This window comes from Xiphophorus maculatus, chromosome 9 (genome assembly GCF_002775205.1).
Source record: "Xiphophorus maculatus strain JP 163 A chromosome 9, X_maculatus-5.0-male, whole genome shotgun sequence".
Classification (NCBI taxonomy): domain Eukaryota; kingdom Metazoa; phylum Chordata; class Actinopteri; order Cyprinodontiformes; family Poeciliidae; genus Xiphophorus; species Xiphophorus maculatus.
The window spans coordinates 11,624,925-11,650,585 of NC_036451.1; positions in this window are offsets into that span (position 1 = coordinate 11,624,925).

The window sequence follows — 25,661 nt, forward strand, 5'->3', positions numbered from 1 at the left end:
GGTAGTACCTTTTCACAATACATAGGAAGGAGTTGCTTTCGTCAGGGGTTGGCTCATGGAGACCAACAACCAGTCAAATTGTTGTTAACATTAAACTTTCCTATTGCCCAATGTAAGCCTGATCAATCACTGAGCTTCAACTTAAAAAAAGAACTCAGTCATTCAGCCAATTTGATTAACTGAACCAAAGAATAGTTTAAGATAAAGTGTTATCTTAAACTTCTGGTTATTGTTTTTCCCCTGATAGCAGCATAAATGTGTCCACATCTGTGGTTCAACAAAAGTCACAGACAATTGATAAGTGGAGAGTAATAGATTCAGAAATACAAACTCAAAAGATGTAGAAGATTTGCAGTATAAGAAAAAGGGCCTAATGCAGTATAGAAATATCTATCTACTGGTCAACAATTCTCACGTAATAGCTGAGTCCTGCAAAATATATCTGTCATTTCTGTACAAGGCTGGGTTACTAATCTGTGAAAAAAGTTTTCTTCTTTTCCAAAAATATATAAAAAGCCTCCCTGTAATGTACTGACTTTTTTTCCTCAACTCCTTCCTGTGTGGTCATCTAAGAGTTTAGTTAATCTGCAGTCTGTTTCAAGCGTGCTCAGCATTCTAGCATTTGCTTCGCTCTAGGACCTGTAGTTTCTCGCAAAGAAACTAAAAGAGACAAGAGTTCACCAGGGAGAAACTCTATGAAATGTATTCTTTGGTTGTGTCTTCAGCAAGAATTCTTGCATAAATAACCCCACACACTTTCTCATGAATTCTTGAGACTCTGGACTCCAAGGCTAGGCCTCTAATGGGTGCATGGTATATTCTGGCCCTCCAAATTTTAAGTGAATTTTGTCTTGTGCTACGCCAACATTAATTTGAAGTATGCACACTATCTCTCTAAGATGACATCCAACCTATTCACTTTTTTTATTGTCCTCATTTATATTTTTCCCCACTGGTTTGGTTAATAATACTGCTGTCACATTTAAATTCCTTAAAGTTTGTGCAACCTTGGTAGTCTGACGCATCATGTAAAGACTTCAAAGGGAAGCTAAGTTCAGGTCCCACTCTTTGACCTGTCTTGAAAACTGTAACCAAGACCAAATTTATTTAAAACAGTTTATACATTTCTTCTTTCAGGTGCACACTTTAGAGCTGTCTAGCTTTCTAAGAGCCACCCATCTGTTATGTTAATTTTTAACCTATTTTGTCAACTTCTAATAGATTTCATAACATCTTTAGCTCTGCCTTCTGTAATTTTAGTGCCCTCATCTACAAACCATGGACCTGTCATTGCTACAATCATATACACATTTTCTTCCAGACAGACAGATAGATAGATAGATAGATAGATAGATAGATAGATAGATAGATAGATAGATAGATAGATAGATAGATAGATAGATAGATAGATAGATAGATAGATAGATAGATAGATAGATAGATAGATAGATAGATAGATAGATAGATAGATAGATAGATAGATAGATAGATAGATAGATAGATAGATAGATAGATAGATAGATAGAGCTCATTCCAGCACAGCAGTGACCTCAACAGCTCTTCAGTTCAAGTGTTCTCATTACACAAGTTACATTCTATAAGGCTACTGGAATTGCCAAGCCATTTCAACATGACCTTACTTGGACTTTTTTCAAGTTAATGGCTCTGCAGGGTGTAAATTAAGCATCCACTGTGATGATTTTCTTCTGTGAAAATAGCAGTAGTCTGTGACCTGTTAATTGATCACTTCTGCCGTTCTGCTCTGCAGGCAACTGAATGTTTTCTCTCCTGCGCATGGAAAAGAAAGGGCAGAATACAAGAACTTCTTATATTCCATCTGATCACTTTGAAGAAGTCTGGGGGAGATGAAGTCATCCTTTGCTGATTTCCAAATAAAACAGAAGACAACAGCTTAGCAAGCCAATGAACTGGCTTCACTCACTCACCCAGCAGCATGCATGACACATATAAGGGAAATGCTTATACAGGCCAGTATGTGGTCTTATGGTCGGTTAACTTCCAGAGGGGTGATGAAAGGGTCTCTGTTTGAGAGCGTTGGTAAGTGATAAATAAATGACCAGTGATCAGAGGAGAGTTTTCATCACTCTTCGGTTTCCCAACTAACTGGTCTCATTTTACTCATCAGATTTTACTCTGTCCTTTATATTTTTCAACATTTATCATGTGCAAAATACAAAAAAGTGCACAAGCCTTCTTAAATGCATCATTATCTATCATGATGATTTCAGATCATCATGGTAGATCATGGCAGAAGATATAGCAGAAGAAAAACGTCACTACGTACCTAGGAAGTGACATTTTCAAGTTCTAAGTAATGACATAGTGGCACAGTTATCCGTCATAAGTAAGAAGGATACAGATAAAGATATCTATCTCTTTGTTTTAAAGTTTCTTTTCCATGTAAAGCCTTCCCAAAAACTGGAGCTCTGTCTCGCACCTGAACAACAGAGGGAAACCACATATGTTTCCATTATAAAAAATATGCTCCCCAAGACAGTTATTTGTGAAATGGCACATGTACACGTATCTCACTCCAATACAAACCCTTTGCCATATGGGAGCAGTTAGCCCCATTCCTAAGCGCTGATTGCTACTTGTGCAGAATCAATGGACTAAAGCTTGCCCATTTGTCCATACTTCGAATAAAATCACTGAAAACTTTATTTAGAAGCTAAAGATTAGTTACCTAAATCAGAGTGTTCTGCCTACCGTAAAAATTAACCAGATCATTCACTGCTTTATGGGATTTTTTGCATTGGATTCCTTGCCATTCCTGGCTAAAGAGGAGAGAACAGGGGGATATAATGTGGAAACTCCACATGAATGGTGATTACGGGCCACTGAATTGAAACCAGCTAGAAAGAAACTAGATCTGAGTCTGAGAGATGTATTATGGTAGTTAAAGCAAATAAAAGCTTCAACCCATCACAGTATTTTCTCCCAGCCTCCCCCTATCAACAATGGACAATAAAAAAGAGATGAAACAGAAGTCTGTAAATGGGAGAAAAAGATTTCTTTGAGCATTCAGTGGTCGATAGATTAAAAGGAAGCTAAAGAAACAGAAAAGCACTAAAAGGTTAGGTAAGGAGTGCTGTGATCTGAAAACGGAACCCCATTTGTTGTAGTTATTACCAAGAGTTACCAGCTTAAATTACAAGCATCACAGAGAACTACCCAATTTAAATCTAATTCCTCTGACCAATCACAGCCCACACATGTCACTCCTCCTAGTTCATAGATTAAAATAAACACTTTGAAACTTTTACCACCAAAGAAATGGCTTTAGTCAGAGTATGAGGGTTAACACTATATGTACAGCTCTGGGAAAATTAAGAGATTCCTGCAAATGATCATTTCTCTGATTTTACTCTTTTTAGGTATATGATTGAGTAAAATGGACATTGTTGTTTTATTCTATGAACTACCGACAACATGTCTCTGAAATTCCAAGCAAAATGTTAGTACTTATTTGCAGAAAATGAGAAATGGTCAAAATAACAAAAAAGATGGAGCTCTTTCATACCACAAATAATGCCAAGAAAACAAGTTTATGTTCATTTAGAAACAACAATACTATGTTTTAACTCGGGAAGAGTTCAGAAATCAATATTTGATGGAATAACCATGAGATTTTCATTGGGGGTCAGTGCAGTGGTCTCTTATTTTTTTTCCAGATCTGTCTGTTTATGAATTTGCAATATGCTAAGCAGAAGAAAAAGATTTCACTAATATCCTGCATTCACGGATATTGATTGATCAATCAGTTAAAAATAGGTTCCGTTGTTTAAGCCCACCGATTTTGTGTATAAATACACAAAATTATTTATGACTCCTGAACTGACGATGAGAAATTTAAAAAGTACCGTAAACATGGAAAAAGTGACTGCTATACACAAATCCAAAGTCATTGCTTTTATTTGTGAAAAAACAGCTTTTATTTTGAAGGTGGGTGTTTCTGTTTCTACACTGCCCACATGTGCAACATTGTCACTTCATGTTAAAAGAGACTGATACATAAAGTAGAGTTTTTTAGCAATGCACCATTTTCAAAGAAAGGGATGCACACTATATCATTATCACTGTCAGTGTGCACATTAATAATATTGCAAAAGACCATTTGGAATGCAATATCTGCTGGTTATTAACTCCAGATGTCATGAAAACACACTTTGCATGCCAATAAGATATTAGGCCTGCTGGATCAGTTTTACTGCAGCAGAACAAAAACTAAAATAGGGCAAGTCGCAAAGATACTAAAGGTCACAGAGAGTTTTGGAAGCAATAATATTAAAATGCTATTTCCTAATATGGTGTCGCAGTTCTCCAAAGTATTTTTTAAAGTACGGAGGAAGTAGCTTTATTTGACAAAAACATACCGATGTTCTCAGAGATTACATCTAAAGTTAACATTGTGACAATAAACATATAGTGAAATACTTGAATATTTTTGATAATTGTCTTTCTATAGAATACTTTTACAACATAAGATAAGGACGTTTTACATTTCACATTTCATTATTCATTTACACATCTATTATCCACAGCAGCTAAAATTAATTAATTTATATTAGCTGGTGCTGGAGGCGTACACACTGATGGTGGCAAGCTTCTTTGTAGCTACAGCTGCAGAAGAAAACTCTTGCATGTTCAAAAGCACGTGCAAAATCCAAACATCAAAATGTAGCAAAATTGCTCTCAATGCCTACAATCGTTTTAAATATTGTTAATCATTGTTAAAAATATCGTAGGTGTTTTAGAGAGAAAACTTTCAGTGTTTAATTTGTCAACTTTTACACTTTAAATTAGTCTTTAGAAACATTAGAAAATCCAGTATGTGGGGAAACTCATGCACATTTTTGTTGAACTTGTGTCCCTTTATATGGTCCATAGTTTTATTTGATCAAAAACAGCAGCACTGAAGGCAAGAAAAACAGGATACTTCATGTTTTAGCTGATGTTTTTATTTTCTCTCTTCCTGCAGCGTTGCACCAATAGCTGTGGAAAATCTTCAAAAGACCACAGCAACACATGCATGTGAAGGCAGAAGTTTAAGTTAACCCCCCAGGCCCAATTCTTCCATTTCAGAATTTTCAATACTTGACAGCATATTATTTTCATCAACATAGGAACCCAAATCCTGGAAGAAAGGTGCAGAAACAATTACATGATTGAAATTGGAGTATTCTGAATTTGAAACATGTGATATCAATGAATTAAGCCTAACACGAAGGATCGTGTTGATGCTTGCTTGGTTGCTCTGGAGTGTGCGTTGAATTTCAGCGGGCCCTTCTGCTGCACCCAGCGGCCTCTGCACCTGGCTTTAACACCGTGACATCACCACTGAAAACGGGACTGTTTGGTTTATCACGGCTGTGCAGTGAAGAAGTCAATCAGTCATCCTCCTCCATGGATATCCACTATCACAACATCGCCTAATCAAAAGATTAAAGGAGGCTTGTAATTTGTCCAAATTTGTGTCGAAAAGGATTGCAAAGGCAGGGGGAAATTGTAGATATTATAAATGTGGCAAGGCTCCATGCAAAATATGGAACCTTGAGGTTTGCTGTAGCGTCTACAAGGATAAAATGGTTTCACATGATTTGGATTTTCAAAGTGCTGGAGGCAGTAAGCTCAAACTCAACACAGTGATGGTGATTGGACTAGAGAGAAAACTTTCCGTTTTTGTTGGAGACATTAATTTAATATTTAAATTTTTTCTACAACATGAATTAAGGTTAAGAACTGGAAATAACATATAATGGTTACATATAATAATGACATATTTTTACTTTTATTTGTGAGAACCATTGTTTGCCGTCTTACATTCTCTGGTAAGATATAGCTCACTGTTACATATTTACTGGAAACAAAAACATGCATGTATGCACTAAGTAATCAAAAATGTCATGCATTTACTAAAGAACAGAGATAATCTATTGTAACTCAATTCAATAAGTGAAAGATATTATATGGCTATATTACACACAAACCATTTGTTTATGTTGATTCTAAAAAATTTTTTTCTTATAGCTCATGAAAACATGTCATTTAAGATCAAGATATTACATTTAACCAATAAAAAATAAGACAACAGTAAAATGGAAATACAAAAAAATGTTTTATAAACCTTTAATCTAGATTTATTTCCATTTATATTTATTAACTTCAAAATTTTTGCTTTCATGTGTGTTCTTTAATTATACAAATATTTTCCATTTCTTATATGAAAATCACCAGTGAAATCTGTAAAATTTCAACATTTACTCCCACTGTGACCATAGTCTGTTTTCATGATTTATGCAAAACCTTGAAACATGTAAGTTATTTGAATGCTGTTTCAAAACATAGCTTTCTTAATGATCTTTCATTAAGATTATTAATCTAAATGAAGGATTAAGATTAATGATCTTAATGTTAATTTTTTTACCCCTCTAGGGGTCTTTTGTGGGTTCTAGTGTCCCTTAAATGACAGTAGGCTGACAGGAAACGGGGAAGGAGAGCGGGGAAGACATGCGGCAAATATCGTCGGGTCCAGGAGTCGAACCCGCGACGGCCACGACGAGGACTCAAGACCTCCAAATATGGGTCGCGCTAACCCCTACGCCACGCCCTTAATCTTAATTTTAAGATTAAGAAACTTGAACTTTGATTGAGGGTAAAAGACAAGAAACACTCAAAATTGAAAAACTTGTGAATTTATGTAAGATCCAATTATTTTCAAACACACTGGACAGGGCATCTCACGTTAAATACATACAGCAGAGACTTTCTTTATAACAAAGGACCTGCTATGCAGATGTACAAGTGGAGCATTTGGAGTCGACTCTGCCTAAAATTAAGACTACAGATAGAACTCCTGATCCAAGCAGAACCACATAATGACACTCTTTATTATACAATTGCAATATTGCAAAAGATAATTATTACATGGTAGATGTAAATAATTTATTTGGCATGTTAATCAGTGATGTTACTGTAGATTTCAGTTGGTGTTTAATAAAACTGTAATATTTCGGAATAAAATGTTACATCTGACTGACACATTTCAAAGACCTGAACTGAACTGAGAAAAAGGAATAACAATAAAAAAAGATGTTCCGTTAATCAAATGCTTATTTCTGTCCAAAACCTTCTGCCAGCCATTTATTCATCCCAACCTAGTAAACAATATCTACACAAATAAACAAATAAATCCCCACTACCATGTCATCCACAGCTTAGATTTTTCTCAACACTCGCTTCTGAAGGCAACTCTGGTTAGTGAATGCGCTTCATCTTTTGAAGGTAGTTTGTTCCAGAGCATATGTTTGGATCCGATCGCTGTTTGAAGGCAGATGTAGTTCCTGGCAACATCCTTTCAACAAACTGCCTCCTGGTAATTGGCCATTACTCTAGAACGGAGAGACGTGCTGTCCAGAGGGCAACAACACTTGTCTGGAAACAATCATGGAGTTAGCAGGCTGGCAGACAGCCTTGTCATCGGATTATGCCTCTCCCGCTGAGGCTGGCTTCTCCTGGGAAGATGAACTTTGACAAAAAAAAACATGGGATAACATGCAAAATATAATTGCACGCTTCATCAAAATCAATTCTATATGCAAAAAGGAAAACATCATCCATAAAATGTCCTTTATTGGTTATGTTTGCATAGTGTCATACACATAATGAGATTTCTGTGTCTAAAAACATTCTCTCTAACCTTAAACAATATTTGTACTGATTTAAATCACACACGTCATTGGATAAAAACAATGTATAAAAGCATCTTCACTGCCAAAATGTGTGTGAGGAATCAGAGGCAAACTTTGCAAAGCAGGAGACTTTTTTTAAGTGTACCTTCAACACAATCCTTTGCAATCATGTTCAATGTTATTCAGTTTAAATTGAACAAATACTGTAGTTCAACTTATTTAAACAGGAATTAATTAAATAATCTACAAGAAAAAGCTACAGATTATTGTGAAATGAAAGGAAAAGAATACATGAATAAAACTCTAAAACGTTTGGAATTAGTAGGCATGGATTAGTATCCATCCTAAAATATCTAGGCATTGAACTTTATATTTTCTTGTACTGCCTCCTTTCTCTGCACCCTACTGTGTACTGTAAGAACAAGCAGCTATAAAGCATGTTATATGTACTTTTTTGAAACACTATGTAGCTTTAAGTAGACCTCCCACACCCTCTGAATGTTGCAGGTAACATAATGCTGACTCATTTCTGAGACTTGAGGCAATGTGTGAATACCTGAGGACTCAGCTGAATCCTAGTATTGCCACCTTTTCAATCTTGAAAGGCATGAGTTCTTCTTTTCAGGTCTGTGCAACCAGGGAGGCTTTCTTTTTGTTCCAGCCTGTTCCCTTCCATCCTCCCCTTCCGTCTCCTTCTTCCCCAACCTCTCACTCCCCCCACATCCTGGATACTCTCTTTGATAGTCCCTGCCTCTGTTCCAGTCTTGCATAGTTTCTTGGTTACCTGAGGATGTTTGTTTATGTATATTTCAGCTAGTACTTCCCTCACTTCTACCTCTACACTTACAGGCAAACGTCTCTTTTTTCCTCTCTCAAAGATGTTATCCTATGGTGTAAAACTTTCATGTCGTCTTTGCAGTCGCCACCTGGTTAGACTGTGAGACTGCTGCCGGATGTAGTTCTGATCTCCTTTAAGATTTTGTGTAACCTGCTTTGATCTAATGTTGGGAAATATTACAAGGAAGAAAATGTGTAGATAAGTAAAGGGTCAGGGGAAGAAAGCTGATCTGACATGATTCAGGGCCAGAGAGGAGAAGTTTCTCTTCTGAAACTGTTTAAGTTGTGAGTAGAAATATATTACTATAAACTTATTAGTTGAAAATTCTGAGTATTTAGACTAAGCTTGAGAAATGCAAAAAATGTTATATGAAATGTTTACATATAGTTAGATTCAGTTTGGAATGTGTGTCCACTTAGATTGATGTCTAAAATCAGGTTTTAGTTGTTTATAGAAATATCAATAGATGAGATTGACCAGCTTCAGAGAAAAATAATGTAATCAGCCAGGCACAAACTCTCAGTTGCACAATGTGTTTAGGAGATGAGCTTCACATCAGCACACTCTATAATGCATACATAATAAATAAGTCAAGGACTCTAATGTACCACGTAATATTTTATTGCCAAAGCAACAGATACCTGACAAAATCAAAACAAACCCTTTTCTCTTCTGCCTTAGAGATATTATATCAGTGATGCATCATCTCTGTGTTTTATGCAGGCAACTCGGTCACAGAGGTGCTGCCACAGCATGAGAGTGTACTAGTTATTTAAATTAATACAATGGCATGATAAATAATGCAGGCCACATGCATTGGAACCTCTAGTGATCTTTTTCAATCAGTAAATCTTTAAAGGGATAAAAGTATTTATCCTGAGTACTTGACTCTGAGCTTGTTTTTATTTGAGTTCTGGGTTATGGCTCTTGTATTTAGAGTTATTTCTGTATTTTTTATATAAATTAATCTCTGTTTTCTTACCTTCTGTGATGTTGTTCCAGTTGTCCCTTATTTCTATTATTCTCTGTCATTAATCAAGATTAATCCATCCAACGTTTTGCTGTTATTTTGTCAACTGCATGCACTTAGTTTTAACCCCACTGATCCTTAGCATTTAATACTTACTTTCCCTAATTCATTAATTGATTCTTCTGTTTTCACCATCCAGGTTTCATTGTTCTGACGATCTGGGTTTATTTGACTCTAACTTGCAGCAATTTTGTCATGAAGTTATCTATCCCTATCATTACACATCTGCTTTTGCCTTGTTTGCATTTGGGTCCTAAACGATCATCACACTGTAGTCTAAATTCATTTTTATGAAGGTGTTGGAGACACTGAGAGTCTTAGTTATTATTACATATGCAAATACAGCCGACAGCTGATGAGAATATAATGGAAACAAATTGAAACCTACCTTATCTGGACGACTCTGATTAGCAAACCATCAGAATAAAGAGAGAAAATTTAATAGGCGCTGGAATATGGAATGACAACTAATCAACGTGAACAATTGGGCCGATGAGATGTTATCAGAATAGCCATTATCAGAATAAATTTTGCTGCATATTTTTTCTATATTGGTCTCAAGTCTTATCTCAGTTTGCTCAGTGTGCACGTCATATCCCATCTTAACATAATAATCCACAACAGTTTTAGTTTACATTTTATAATTTTGTGAGGACAAAGTGTAGAAAAAAGTTGTGTTTTGTTAAGAAACTTCTGCCGATAGTGTTTTATTTCTGTTTCAGTTGTACGGAAAATTGCCTTCTCCAATCTTACAGGCATAAAGGTCGTCTGGTCGATTTGCGATACCTTAGAAGAAGGCCATGTCACACCTAAATTTGGCTTTTTCTTGTCTTTGCGCTCTATGGGGGAAAGTGCTTTTGTGAGATTTGTGTGTCTACTATGTCTTCATAGACAGCCGCTTATACTGACCCTTATTTTAGTGGCCGTTACTTTCATTATAAGGCGGTCATTACTTGTACCTGTCGCCACATGCTTGCTCAGGAGTCGGGATTGCTGCAAAGTTAATGTCTTTATGCAATCAGCTGAGCTTTTTAGAAGGACTTTTACTAAATGTCATGAACTTAGCTTTACTGTATTGTATCTAATTGGGATTTTATTCATAATTGGAATGTCTTAATTGATTTATTGTATATTTGTAGATATGTATTGTGCCTGTTTATCTTGTAAAGTACCTTAAGATGACAATGTGAATAAGTGTGTTTCACATAAATTGAACAGAAGTGAAAAACTGGTTGGTGATGCTCTCTTTCATTAGATTAGTCTTTTATTATTTAGTTAACGTAAAACAATAAATGAATCAAATGTTTTAAAACTAATCAAGAATAACAATTGAAACAGATTTTTAAAAAGACACACACACACACAATACACTGGGCAGACTTCTGTGTCAATTCACTCAGCTGCTGAGCTGCAGAAGTTCTCTTAGAAATGTAATATTTTAACATTTTCAAACAATCTTCACAGAATTTGAGATTATGTGATAGGGTAAGGCTTTTACATTATATTTTTTCTCATTTGTCTTCTATAAATGCATTTCTAATGCATTTTGACCACATTTATTTTCTTTGTCGTACTGTTTTCTTTAACTGGTTTCCTTATTAAATAAATTTGAATTACCTTTGGTATGAATGCTGTCATAAAAATGAACGTCCCCTTGCTTGCAGACTCAAAAAAACAGAATATAGATTGATGGATGAGATTTTATTTTTTATTTTTTTATTTTCATTGCTGAATCTAAACCCCTTAACCCTTTCATGACTTTGTTAACAAGCTTTAATTTTTTGCAAGTATCCATATTCAAATTTGCATGCCTACAAGTCAGTGTTAGAAAAAACATTTTAAGGTATATAAAAAAAGGATGTTAAAGACAACTTTCAAACTTGTTTTGCATTACCTTGTGGTTCTTGACAATTTAATTTCATTGATGTGCTCCATCATTTATCTAACTTTTAAAAAAATATGAGACATAATCCTTGCATTGATTTTTCTTCCAATTAGCTCAGATGGATCGAATTCCCTCTAGAAACTGTTAAACCTTTCTCCCAGTGTTTACAAAGCTATCCTAATTAAGCAGAAAAAAATATCAGTCCCTCGTCCAAAAATAATAGCAAGGCTCTGTTCATTCACACAGATTTTGTCAGGGTAAAAAGGAGCATGTTCTGAAAGACCTGTAACTAATATTGCACTGGGCCTATTAACTTTAAAGTAACACACCAAGCCAGATAAGTATGAGCTGTAAAATAGATTTACAGGGTGGTAAACAGCATGAAGAGATTCAGTCTGTTGAGGGTTCCAACTTAGAACGTGACTTTGAATGACAGCAAGGACGAAATAGAGCTGGTCATGATTTATAGCCTTGTGGGCTCAGGTGTTGAAGCAGACATGTGGTTTATTTGTGTAGCTCTGCGGGGCAATAAGCAACTTTCATTCTAGGTGAAGAAATGATAAGAAAAATGTACCTTGTCAATTTAACCCGCCTAATGCAAAAAGATCAATTGATAGGAAAAGATGAATGAAGAAATTTGCTGAGGACAAAAATTGTCTTTTCTCTTTTTTGCAGTAAGGTATAACCAGCAATAGCATAAAACCTGATGCTACTGCAGACAATATTAACAGATCCATCCATCCATCCATCCATCCATCCATCCATCCATCCATCAGCACAGCAGAAAAAGAATAAATATAGTATTTTAAATTTTAAATGTAAACATATTCTTACATAATTTGTTCACGTGGACATGGATTATTTTTCAACGCGATTTTCGTTGGAGAATATTTCATGAGAGTAGGAAGCAGCATTTTAAATAAATCATATGTAAATAAATGTGTTGTTCAGCAAATAACCTTTGTTATACCTGAACACTACTCTTATTAAATTAGGAGCTAATAAACATGAGATTTCAGGCACAACTTCATCGCTCAGCAAAACCGTTTTGCTAGGTCATGGAGCTCGGTGCTGTTCCTGACGTACATTTTATTGCATAAAATTCATTTTGCCCTGAAAGCAAATAAAAAAGTAACCTTATTTAATCAAACTTTTTAGATTCTGCTCAATCAGCAGGTTGTCTGCAACTTTTAACAGATTTTTACTTGTTTATTTTTTCATTTGTTTTGTTTCTTTACTTCCTGCTTTCCCTCAGGATTTGGTCTGTGGTGCGATCAGAAGGAAGCGTACGCAGACAATTCAGTGAAAAACTGACCTGCTAAATTTTTGATCTGCAGCTAAAAACATGGTTTAGCGCAATGTGAATGCTTCCTGGTAACAATTGGCAACAACCTTGTTTCCATTTCAGTTTTGGCTGCTAAATTTGTCCCAGAGATGGATACATAGCCCCAGGAGTTTGTCCTTGCTTTTGTATGTATTATTTGAAACTCTATTGAGAGAGGAAAAGCACATTAATTCAGAGAGGGAACTAAATCTGTGTCAGATTTTCTTTTTTTCCAAGCAATTATCGGGATGGTCATGTGAATGTTTTTGAGCATTTGTCCATCCTTTTATGCACCTGTGTGTGTGTGTGTAACTACAAACAGAAAGAGGTGGTACAGGTTAAGCAGCTGCATTTGATCTCTTTGGAGGCGAGGTAGCAGTCCTAGATGCACATGTTGTGTGACATCTGAGGCGGCCTCAGGGAGGAGAAACCGCAAAACTTTCTAATATCAGAGCTGCATGGAAAGCAGTGGGATGACACACTTCAAACCACCCACTGTGATTTGTACACACAAGCACACATAATGAGAAAGAATACACACAGTCATGATGGGTCACTCCTCTAACACAGACGGTATGTGTTTAACATTTAAACATGTGCACGCTTACACTTAACTTAGCAACATGACCCACCATCGACAGCTCGTCATCAGACACATTGTACCCCAGAACCTCCCATGTAGCCCCACAGGCTCCAAAGCATCTACAGGCCAGTTGCACCATTTGCTGTTCTCAGTGTTATCTGTCAGAGGCCCCATATATGTCTTAATTACCAATTTGCAAGGTGTATTATTTCAGGGGGCTTCCTCTTTCCTGAATCTGCTGGAAAAGCTCCACCAGGCCATCACACAACCAAAGGAAACAGTGCAAAAGTTGAACATAGTTAAATGAAAGAGATGGATTTTCCCTGCACTGAGGCTGTTTGTGGACAATGTAAATGAAACTGCAGAGAGTGCATTTTTCCACCTTAGTGTTGGAAGTACTTTCCTGGCTTTATCCAACTTAATTAATCTCTGTTTTAGTAAAGAGAAGCTAAAGGTTATATATTGGCGACTAATAGTTCTAAACGTGACTTGCATGACCTAATATGTGTAAAACTAACATTTAGGCATGGAGAAAGCTAAAATAATAAGAAATGGTTCCAGATACAAATAAATATTTAGGATAAGATTTATTTGTCATTGTCATCAACAGATTACGAGATTGAGAATCTTATCTTATCTTAAAAAATATTTATAAAACTGATAATATTTGGAAGTTAATAGAACTCAATACAGCACTCATGTGCAAATCATATAATAATCTCCTTTCAGTCTGCTTTTAAAAATAGTTGAAATTTAAGAAATAAAGTTTGATCTTACAGGAAGAAAACAAAATTGTATTTGTAATGCTGATTTTAAAAGTGTACATAAAAGGTACGAATCAAACAATGACAAGTCAAAAGGGAGATCTGATTATGACTGATTATTATATAAAGTGAACCTCCAGAATTCGCAGCCAAAATCTGTAAATACTTTAGATCCCCTCTAAAACAACACATGTAACTGCCTATTTTACTAGACCAACACCAAATGTACCCCAATATGCATCAATACCCACAGAAACTGTATTTGCACTGCCACAGAAGGTAACATCCACAGTCCTTATGGACATAAGAATATGTGCTTTCTTATCTCTGCTCTTGGGGGAACAGTCAAACAGTATCAAGTAAAGATTATTGAGTAGTACTGCACTGAAGTTTGTCAGTTTCCAAAGCTGTATTTTCTGTCAAATATTTTAATAGACTTGGCAAAAAAATCCAAGCACAGGCATTTTGTGCAATTCATTTGGAGATATTTTTCACAGAAAAATGTACCAATAGGTAAATCCGTGAAAACTAAATTGTGAATAAATGGGAGTCCATTGTAGTTTTTTGCGGGAAGGGGGTTGTTTTGCAATAAACTGGTGAAATGTTATTGCTGACAGTGTGTTGCAGCAACAGAGAAAGTGCTCTATGTGCAAAAGCTATTGATTCTCAATGCTGTCATTTGGGGTTCAATTCCCACCCTTGACACAGTTGTTGCGAGTCTTTCCTCTTCTTTCTCTCTCCATTTCCTGCCTGGTTGCTATCAATACATGCCAATAGTCAAAAATGTAAATTCCACCAGTTATGTTGAAGTGATTATAAAAAATAAATAAATAAATAAAAGCTTAGGCTTCTGTGCGAAAAACCCTTGGTGTAAAACTCATATTTTTGCCAGCGAACAAATACTGAGGTAATAAAATCATACCAAACAATATCAATCAGCAATATTCAAACGTAATTGTCTAAAGGTGTGCTAGATATTGTCGAATGTGTGAAAAGCTTTTCAGGGATCTTTTGCTGGTTTTAGGAACCTTATTACCTTCAAACCTCACAGTTTCTTGAATGTAACTGAATATTGGGTTGGACATTTTTGTTTTAAGAATAGTCTTACATTGAGACTGCCACTGCGCAAACAACTGGTGTTTGCTCAAGTGGAGCCAATTACTCAAAATAAATTGGGTCTTCCTCTCTAGTCTCTTCTTTGCTCCAACCAACTCTCCTTCCCCCAACCCCCTCATTCTTTTATTTTTATGTTAAGAGTGTTCATTTGTAAACCAGGTCAGATCCACAATGAGCCCCTCCCTCCAAATAAACAGGCTAGTAATGGTTGTTTACCCAGAGTACAAGAGCCATTATTTGCTAGGAAGTTAAACATCTCTGACAGGCAAAACGGCTGCAGACAAATCACTGTTGTCCTTTTTTGAGGTATTGATTGGAGGAATGCTGATGTTTCCTTAACTGTTACCAGCAGCCTTGTGATGGCTTTTCAAAAAGCATACCAACTGAATAATGTAATGATCCAATCAAAAGAGCTTTTGTTTATCTGTAATTATGCTGCATAGTGAACAGATGACCTCGCTGAACATATATTTCATCATCTTGGTTGCCTCGGAGGTGCAGTCTGTGCTATCAGAACCATTGGATTTTACAATCTTTTATATCGCCTCACAAAACCTGGACACAACCTGAAAATTTAGTAAAATAAGTTAAATAAGAATATGTCTAAAAAGAGAAGTGTAATGAGTTTGGGGTCTATCCCATGAGGTCATTAAGAGATCATATAATTGTGCAAAGCACTGTTGTGTGACTCCCCATTTAATTGGAAATGAAACAGTAGGGTAAACTGAACGATGCATTTGTGGTCATACATGTGTGGAGAATCAGCTGCATTAAATTACAGCCTGCTAACTAGGTCATAATGGAACACTAGATAATGAGTGCCCAGTGAATAATTTATCACAAAGCATTTATATTTTGAAGGTCAGGAAGTTTTAGGGAAGGTAAGAAAATTACTGCAATCTTAATATGAAATGTGGTGTCTCAAGCAATTAGCAGAGGCAAGGTGATAATTTTTACCTGAATGGTTGTATGTTTGACCCTTTTAACAGCAAAAACCTCCTTTATGATTTTTATTTCTGTAGGCAAATTTCCTTAATATGTGCTTACAATGCCTTTGCTTTCCTAGAATGTAAGAGGTCGTTGACTTCAAATAGACTATTATTATAAATTATGGACACTGTTGGTAGTTCTGCACTAACATTTATTTTTTGTCCACCATTTCCTTCTTACCTTTTGGGATGGAAACATAAACGTGTTGTTGGATGGCATGTTCTCCTGTCTTCCCTGTTATAAGAAAAATGGGTTCAAATAATATCTACTCCCAGGAAGTGTAATGAATGAAAGTTCCTTGAGATTCGGATTAATAAAAAAAACAAACAAAAAAAAAAAACAGAAAGATTCTTAAATTACCTTTAATTTGTGGGAATTGGGAGAATTGTTGGGTTTTCTATCCCAATTCTACCCCCCTTTATTGCAACTTATATATAATTATATGTATAATTTAACTAATAACACATTTTATCAAGGAAAAGATATGAAAAACACTTCAAATCTTCAGCAACCTTGGACATACTGTAAGTCTGCTTACCCTCAAGCACAACATTTCAGAATAAGTTTTGATTCTACATATTTCAATCTTTTTTTAGGGGAATCTGTGAGCTTTACACATCTTGAATTGCCAGTATTTTCCTACTCTGTAATAATTAAATCTATCAGATTGTGTAGAAATAACTTGCTCGTAGCCCCATCAAAGTTAAAGTTCATCAGATCATACCAGATTCTCCAACAATGTTTTGGGAGATTTGGGTCTAGATTTAGCATTTGGAGGAAAATCTTATGTCCTTCAACCTTATCCAAACAGCTGGAAAGTACAAGAGACTAGTGTCACTTGCATTTAACAATCACTACTAACCAGAAATTCCTGCAGCAACTTTCATGTTATTTTTTGTCTCCTGACAGCTTTTTATCTTACAGATTGTTTCTTTTTTTTTTTTACACGTTTCTCTCTGACAGATATATGTATATATATATCTATATCTATATCTATATATAGATATATATATAGTGCAATAATACAAAATATATGTCACAATATTGATGGAGAAAGTTTGGGAATGATTTATCATTGCCTATTTTTTTTTCTTATTTTATTCTGAAAACTTGTACCAGGGTAAATACAGTTCTCAGAATCATTACATATCACTTTGGCAAACATTTACCCCAGAAGAAATAACTGTAAGACAATGACCCAGATTTAGACATAGAAAGTTAAAGTTATGTTATAGTTTTCCTTTTTGTGAAAGAGCATTTGAAAAAGAAATCTAATATTGCCAGAGCCATCAATTAGTTTGAAAATGAAAAATTTAATCGAATTGTCAAATATCTTTATTGAATACTGCAAATTTGTTTTGAACAACAGCATCAAAATCCAAGGTTAATCAGCTATACAATCTTGTGATGCAGCACTGCTATGGTATGAGACTTATACTTCAAAACTCAAGCTCTAAAGCTGTTTACAGTTACAATCATGGTTTTTGTTGGAGTCAGAAGCTGAGCAACTCATGGATCTGAGTTTTTTCTCTCACTAATTTAAGCCTCCAGAGAAAGCACAATGGGCTGAGGCATGTTGTAATTGGCTCTTCGCGAAAAATTCCGCTTCAGAGCGGTCAGGCTTTCTTCAGATGGGTGTTGCCTTAGAAATGATTCAGCCCATCATCAAGCTCAGAGACAGAAGACAGTTGTACAGTTTGAGCTACAAATCCTGGCATGGCACCCAACAGGAATTTCTTGTCTAGTGATTTTCCAAATGAATAGTTCAAATAATGGCAGGATAATGCTTCATGCATCCGGTGGAAACATGTCGTAGAGCTCCTGTTCGTGCTTTGGAACCCAGCTTGTGTGTTTTCCTGTAGTCTCCATGTATTTGTACAGTACGTAGTGCATTAAAGAGTACATTCTTCTTGCCTTCGGCTGTCACAGTGCCAACCAGCCTTCAACACCTGGATCAGCAGGTCTGCTTCCCATGCATATCTACTCTTACACACTCCACTGATCTCACTCTTCTAACAAAGACACAGAGTCTGCACAGCTGCTAACGTTCCCAAGACTCTTTATAAAGTCTCATTCTGAACCAAGCTGTTTTTACAGAGTCCTGGGAAGATGCAGGTATCCCAGCATACCCTGATTCTGTGTTTGACTATCTGCTGAATAATACATATGTAATTACTTTTTTTCTTGTATAATGTGAAGTGACAAAGTGAATTTTAAGGTTCTTATTTCTTGAGATTTGTTATTAGTAGATGCCTTGTAACCCAGATACTGCTCGGTCAGTAGTTAAGCACCCCCCTTGGGTATCGGCTTTGTTAATTGTGCCAGATTACTGGCACCATAAAAATACCCTGCATTCACATGCAGTGTAATTATACAGTGGGGGAATTATCATCATGGCATTTATTTTCTCTCGCTCAAGCCTTTGTTGAATAATGTATTCCTGATGTTGGCATTCCAACACATTATCGTTCCATGCATACAACAGTCTAAGTGTGCCAACAGACTCCGTGAGGTTTTCAGCTCAGCCGCTAAATAAAACAGGGGAAAAAGTCTACATTTTTCTGCTTGTTTGGCAAATTCTTTATGTATCTTTAGTGAGATTAACCATAATAGACAGTTATAACAGACATACATTATAACAGACATAATAGACAGGACTTACAAAGTCTCCAATGATGTCTTTTCAGCTGGCCTATCATTTATCATTGCCTCTGACTAAACTCATTGGTCAGTTTTCAGAGAATGCATCTACAAGAAAAAACAAAAAAAAACACATAAATCATGCTGTCCTCTGGTAGAAACTGATGAATGCACCAAAACATTTGGGATTGTGAGAATCATCATATTTTAAAGAATCAGGATGGGTCATGCTACGTTTGCCATGACTTCATCATCTCATTTAATTTTCCAAATTTAAGGCTCAACTGACCACCTAAGAATGAAGGTTCATTGCTCTGTGCTTCCTAGCAGTCACATTAGCTGAATCAATCAGAAAGTAGGTCAAAGCATTCAACATGGGAAAGTAAGTGAATATTACACAGTGTAGACAGAATTTACATAGTGAGATAAAATAAAGTAATTATTGGGTTACCACAAAGCTCTATAACATTTGTGTGAAATTTAAAGCAGTGTACAGGTGCATTATAAATGGTGTCTCAGAACTGGGAAGCTCAAACTTCTGAATCTTTCAGTATAACCAAAAAAAAATCCTGCTTGTCTAAACATAAAGTTGTGTGAGCGAGGAAGGCTAAGCTGAAACATTGCTTATGTTTACCACCTTTTGTGAACTACTGAAATTCAAGGAAAGACAATGGGGCAATGGGGGATAACTGTTTCTTTGGAGTGTTTCTTGCTCCAAAGAAACACAAGTCCTTTGGAGTAATGGTGGATGGTGAACACTTGTTTAGTGCTATATCAAGAACAGAGGACCTCAAAGTGCTTCACGCACACATTCACATGCTGATGGTGGCAAGCTACTGCATGGTAGCTGGTGCAGTCAGACATATTATTGCTGCCATGAACCCATACCACCAGATCATTTAACCAACTCTAGTAGGCAAAGTGGGTGAAGCATCTTACCCAAGGGAACAACGACTGAGACAGACAAGGTGGGGACTTGAACCAGCAACCCACCTCTTCCAGGATAAACTTCTACCTCCTGAATCATTGTCACTTCCAAGAAATGCCAAGAAGAAGAGCAGGAGAGGCTAATAAAGGACTTATTTCAGAGCATTTCTGTGGTGATGGTCCCGCATTCATGGTAAGCAATAACTTGACTTGTATTTTGTCCAAGGAACTGTAGATTCATTCATCATTGGTTTCTATAGTTCTCACGAGCAGTTCAACAAACTTCTACTAAAAGTAGTAATATATCACTGTTGTGAGTTTCTGAACCAACTGAAAAGTATTCTCATTAGGGAGAGCATGAGTTTAACACCAGCATATTAAGCAAGCCACTAAAAATAGCCTCCCTGCCATCCTTCAGCCCTTTGAGGATCAGAGTTGAGCAAGGCAGCTGTGCAAAGCCTCAGTCCGTGGACAGATGTTTCTGAGAACAGGTGGCTGGGGTTGTCCCCTGGATTTGCATGGCTATGACAGACACAGAAGACCTCACTGACTTCAAAGGGTTGGAGCATGACTGCTAATGATCTGTGGAGAGAAGAAAGAGGAGTGGCTAACCGTAGCCAGCTAGCTTTACAGGCGCCATGCAGACAGGCACCTCCAGTGCTAAATCCAGGGAAAACTTTCTCCTGCTACTGAATTTTTTCCATAATGAGGTCATGGTTTTTCACTCTTGTCAGAGGACAATATGAGTCTTTAAACTACATTGTCAAAGAAGGCAGAATATAACTGAACATAGTTTAGTTTGCAAGTAGAGTCTTGCAAATTACAACACTAGAATTCCAATTTATTTTATATAGTTAAACATTAATCAATTTACACAACTGATCCTTTACGAACAAACACTCAAGTGTCACACTGAAAAGGCATATTTGCTGTAATATCGCTGGATAAATTTAATTATGCAGTTTATTTTCTTTCAAGTTTAAAACAGTTTCAGAATTAAAGATACCATTTAAATCAGCCTTTTTAAGTGGAAGAAATTATGCTAATTGGGTGTGAAGATACATTGTGAGGAAAGGCCATTAAAACCCTCTCTGAGTGTGAAACCGTGTATGAACTCTTCAAAATCCAAGTTCATGAGGTTCCTTCTTTCAAAGCAGCAATTAGATCCGACAAACCAAATCTTAGCATCAACCCCTCCCCATCATCTGTCATAAATCCAGCTTTGATCTTTGCTAACGCCATTCATTAAGCAAATACAACACACCGCTACTTACAGTCTGCAGTAGATCCTTTAACATCTAATAAATAATGCATTTAGCCAAGATCAAAACACAAGATGAGCCCCAAGCAAAAGAGGGGTGAACACAGAGGGAGTTAATATGCTGAACAGAATAGGAAAAGCAGCAACACACAAATAAGCAATAAGATCTACCAGCCTGGCATTTGATTATGAGAAATGATTATGGATGCAGTTGTTTCAGCCCATCAATCTGATGTACAGGACATCAAAGGTGATGTACAGTTCTTGATGAAAACATTATGATGCTTTTTAAGTAGTTTGAGCCTGAGTGATACTTGACCCAGTTGTAGCAAATTCTTTTTGAGAATGTATTGCACACATGTGGACTTGAAATACTGCACTGAAAATTGCCTAAATTACAAATGGAGTTAAAGTATAATATTGCTTCAACCAAGTACAAAATAGAAATGGAACACACACCTGAAGCCAACAATCATCCTTCGTTTGGTCATTTACTATAGCATTCAATCGATACAAATTTTGACCTCATTATAATAGAACATGAAAGTGAAAAGTATAATCACAACAACCAAACTTAAATAAACTAATGATGCAGTTTTGACATAACAGACATATTTTTTGAGGAAGAAACTAGGATTGTTACAGTCAAATCAAAGCAATGCATCAATAAAATAACCTCAAACACGCTCCTGACCTCAATGTCCACTTTGTAGGTTCAAATTAGAAAGCCAGTCAAATTTCCTCATAGTTGTCCTTACTGACTGGAATAACTACTGCTAGCAGAATAAAATGATAACACTCCACTTCTCTGCAACTTCACATAGCAATGTTGTTTATTTCTGTGGCTTGCCAGAACGGCCATATTACATTCTTAGATCAGTGCTGGTGAGAAACCGCTGATATTCAAACTCAGATTATGAACTTCCACGAATGTGCTATGATCAGTACAACCCTTGACATCAATCTATGACTGTCAACTGTATTGTATTTTTTTTCTTCAGTAGAATAAACATGTTTGATTATTTTGGGCAATGAAAATGAATGTGATTTACTCTCTTAAAGCCCACAAAGGTGCACAGTGGACTTTAGTTGTACTGTGATTTTTTAGTGTTTTAGAAAATAATTTAAAGTTCCTTTAGGGATCTGGGCTTGACTATAAAATGGTTTCTTAATACCAGTTCTCTCTCCTACTTTTTATATCAATACACTAGGCTATATATTACTTCATATGGCCAGAGTATGAAGACTTATCCATTTAACTTACTCTCTCATAGTAAAACCTCTCCTCAAATACAAAGTTGTTATATACACACACTTTGACACTATGGGACCTTCAGGTACGATATAAAAATATTAAACCCTAGTAATCTCCCAACTTGACATGTAATGAACATAAAATATCTACACATCCTGTTAAAATCCATTTTTTGTGTGTCTAATAAATAAGACAATACTTAATGTGTTCTATTTTCAATGTGACATACGTCTAGTGTAATTCAATAGAAAAAAATATTTTGTTAGAGGGAAATACAGTATATAAATATAAAAATCTACAATAATCTGGTTGTTTAATTATGCATACCTCTTCGTTTCATTCAGTGTCACTATAATTGTCTTTAGCTATAGTGAATTTGATTAACCATTTGTAAAGCTTTGTGGTAATTGGTTTTCTTAACTTTTGCTCACTTATCTAAAGCCATGGCTTATAGAGATGTTACAAAGGATTAAAATAATCTCACTGTCCAATTCGTAGAAAACGTAACAAAAGTTGTTGTTTTCTAAACACATATAGAAATGTTCTCATCCAGTCTATAGTATTTCTATCTGGGATCTTGTTGCTTTAGTCATGATCCAAATCTCATGATCATAGGTCAGAGTCAGAACATACAGTTGATGTTCTAGTAAATCGAGAGCTTTGCTTTTCTGTTCAGCTCCTTTTTCAGTTCAGAAGGGAACACCACCTGGATTTCTGAAACACTAGCCTTACCTCACCTGTTCATCTCATCCAAACATCACTTGTGAAAAAGACACCTTGAGACGTGAAATCCTTCAACAAGGGCACCAACTGACCTCCAACCCAGAGGGAGCAGTTCATCTTTTTCAGGTCGAGAACCCTGACCTCAAACTTAAAGGAGCTGACTCTCAGCCCACTCTCATCCATTGACACTCAGCTGTGGGTCAGTGAAGATGATCAAACAGTCAACAGGGCCACATCATCCACAAAAGTAAGACTCTGAAGTTCCCAAACCAGACATACTCCTTGTCAGAACTACGCTTTGAGATTCAGTTTGTGAATACAACAGGATCAATTAGTGACAAAGGCCAGTCATGTCAGAGTCTAAGTCAAACTTCTTCACAGTGAAGCAAACATTTCAAGCTTGGACAGTTATCTCTTAATTACGCAACCCCTGTTTTCCTTAAATCAAGTACTAGCAATCGTATTTGTAGTAAATTGCACACGACTATTATTAAATAACAATGTTAGCTTCACTGTTAACATTCTAGCCAATGATCTCTCACACACAGGACTATTTTAAATCCAGTTCTTAAAGCAAGAATTATAGTGTTGCACAGACTATGTTTATTAAGCTTAGATATTTCAAATCATTATAGTATTTTCCAGCAGTTTAGACAACATACCAAACAAGCTATTCTTGATAATATAATGTGGCAAGTGATCTTTTTCTTGTGTGTCTGTGTGAATAGACAAAGAACTTCCTCTGATTTCAGTTCCAGAGACTTTACTGAGGCAAAGTGACCCAAGCCAGCAGGGAAGCTTTGACCACATCTTGACTTTATTACCATCACCTAAATCTCACAGTGACCCCCTTTTCTTCTGTATCTTGTTCAAATAAACATCCAGAAAAAACTATTATTCCTCCCCCTGTCCACTAATGCTCTTAGGGTCCCCTTCTCATCCTTCTCTCTTTCTGTTTGTTTTTCTTACCTTCATCTTCTGATGGGAGACATGCCATGTCCTGATGGTGCACCACTGTGAGATTCTTGCCTGCCCAAGCCATTTCTATCGCTCACACAGACACACACATAGTGAATCACCTTCATGAATCATGTGGGTTTAAGGAGATGTGGTGATTTTATGCCCTCTGAGATTTACTAAGTTCCTGTATATTCATGCTCTTCAACATAAACAATCATCAAAGCACTTGAATGGAGTTCTGTTTCTTGCTCACATGAAGTAAAATTTACTTTCAGAAGAGATGGAAATGTTTTTTTTCCATTTGTCATCCACACTAAGATCAAGTGCAACGCCTCAGCAACATTTCAGTCCCAGGCTTCTAGCATGCTGTGTCATGAACAACAAAACAATGTGTGTCTCCCTTCATACTGGTACATTTAAACAAATCTGAATATTGTGTAAAATGTCAATATTTTTGGCCACTCAGAAAGTTAACTGGCCATTTTAAAGATATTCATTACATAGAGTAAAATATTTCAAGATTGTTTGCTATTTTAATGATTATTGCTAAAAAGTAAAGATAACTCAAAATTCAGTGTCTCAGAAAATTAGAATACCTCACCAGAACACCAAACTAAAATTTATATTTTAAGCACAAATATCAGATTTCTAAAAAGCATTAATATTTATATGCCCTCAAAATTTAGCTGAGCCTCCACTTGCAAGGATTATTGCATCTGGCTGCTGAGGCATAGAGGCCCAGATTCCTTAGATAGCTGCTTACAGGTCATCTGCCTTGTTGCAGAAATTAGGTCAAGGCCTTATTGCCCTTTTTTACAATAGAATCAACACTAGCTAATTTGTTTAGGATTAGGTATTAAAATTTCTTCAGCTCCAAGTTGATACGATTAATTGTGAAGACCACATTATCTGTTCCAGACCTAAAAAAAACCCAACATTATATGAAAAACGTATGCCTGCACCCACAATGATTTTGATATCAAGTACTGAAAATATGGTACTTTGATTTATCCACTTTGGTAATATAGTGACATATTACCTCTTGGAAGCAATATGCATCCAAAAAGAGAAGGGAACAAAGTAACAAATGGTATGGTGACATTCACATGTGAATACACTTGGACTTAAGTTGTCGACATACACAGTATTAGGCGTAATTCCCACCACTGACTAAAGTTCATCAGGCCTGTTTGACAAATTCTAGCACTATAAACTCACCACACAGTAATAAATGTATGATACCTTTTCAGAAGAACATGTTGACCAATATCTAATTGCAACAGGCGCCTTATTTACTATGCATATCTTGGTATGATTCAACTGAACAAAGAAGAAAAAAAATAATTTGGCTGAGGTATTGTTTTTTTTGTTTGTTTTTATCAAGTAAGTCATTTGCATTCTGTAGGCTCATACATTTTAAAAACTCCACAAATTCCATCTTCAGTTTATACCAGCCTGAAACTGTTTTCTGAGTTGCTATTCCAACTGCAGTCTGAGTAGCAATTGAAGCTAGATAATATCTATTTTTGGAATGAAGCTAAAGTGTTTTGCCAGCTGAAGAAAGTAAGCATTCAGATGAGCATAAAATGTATTTACGGTTAATACTATCCTCAAGGTCAAAGATATTAACAGTGAGGGGTTGATCTTTCACAA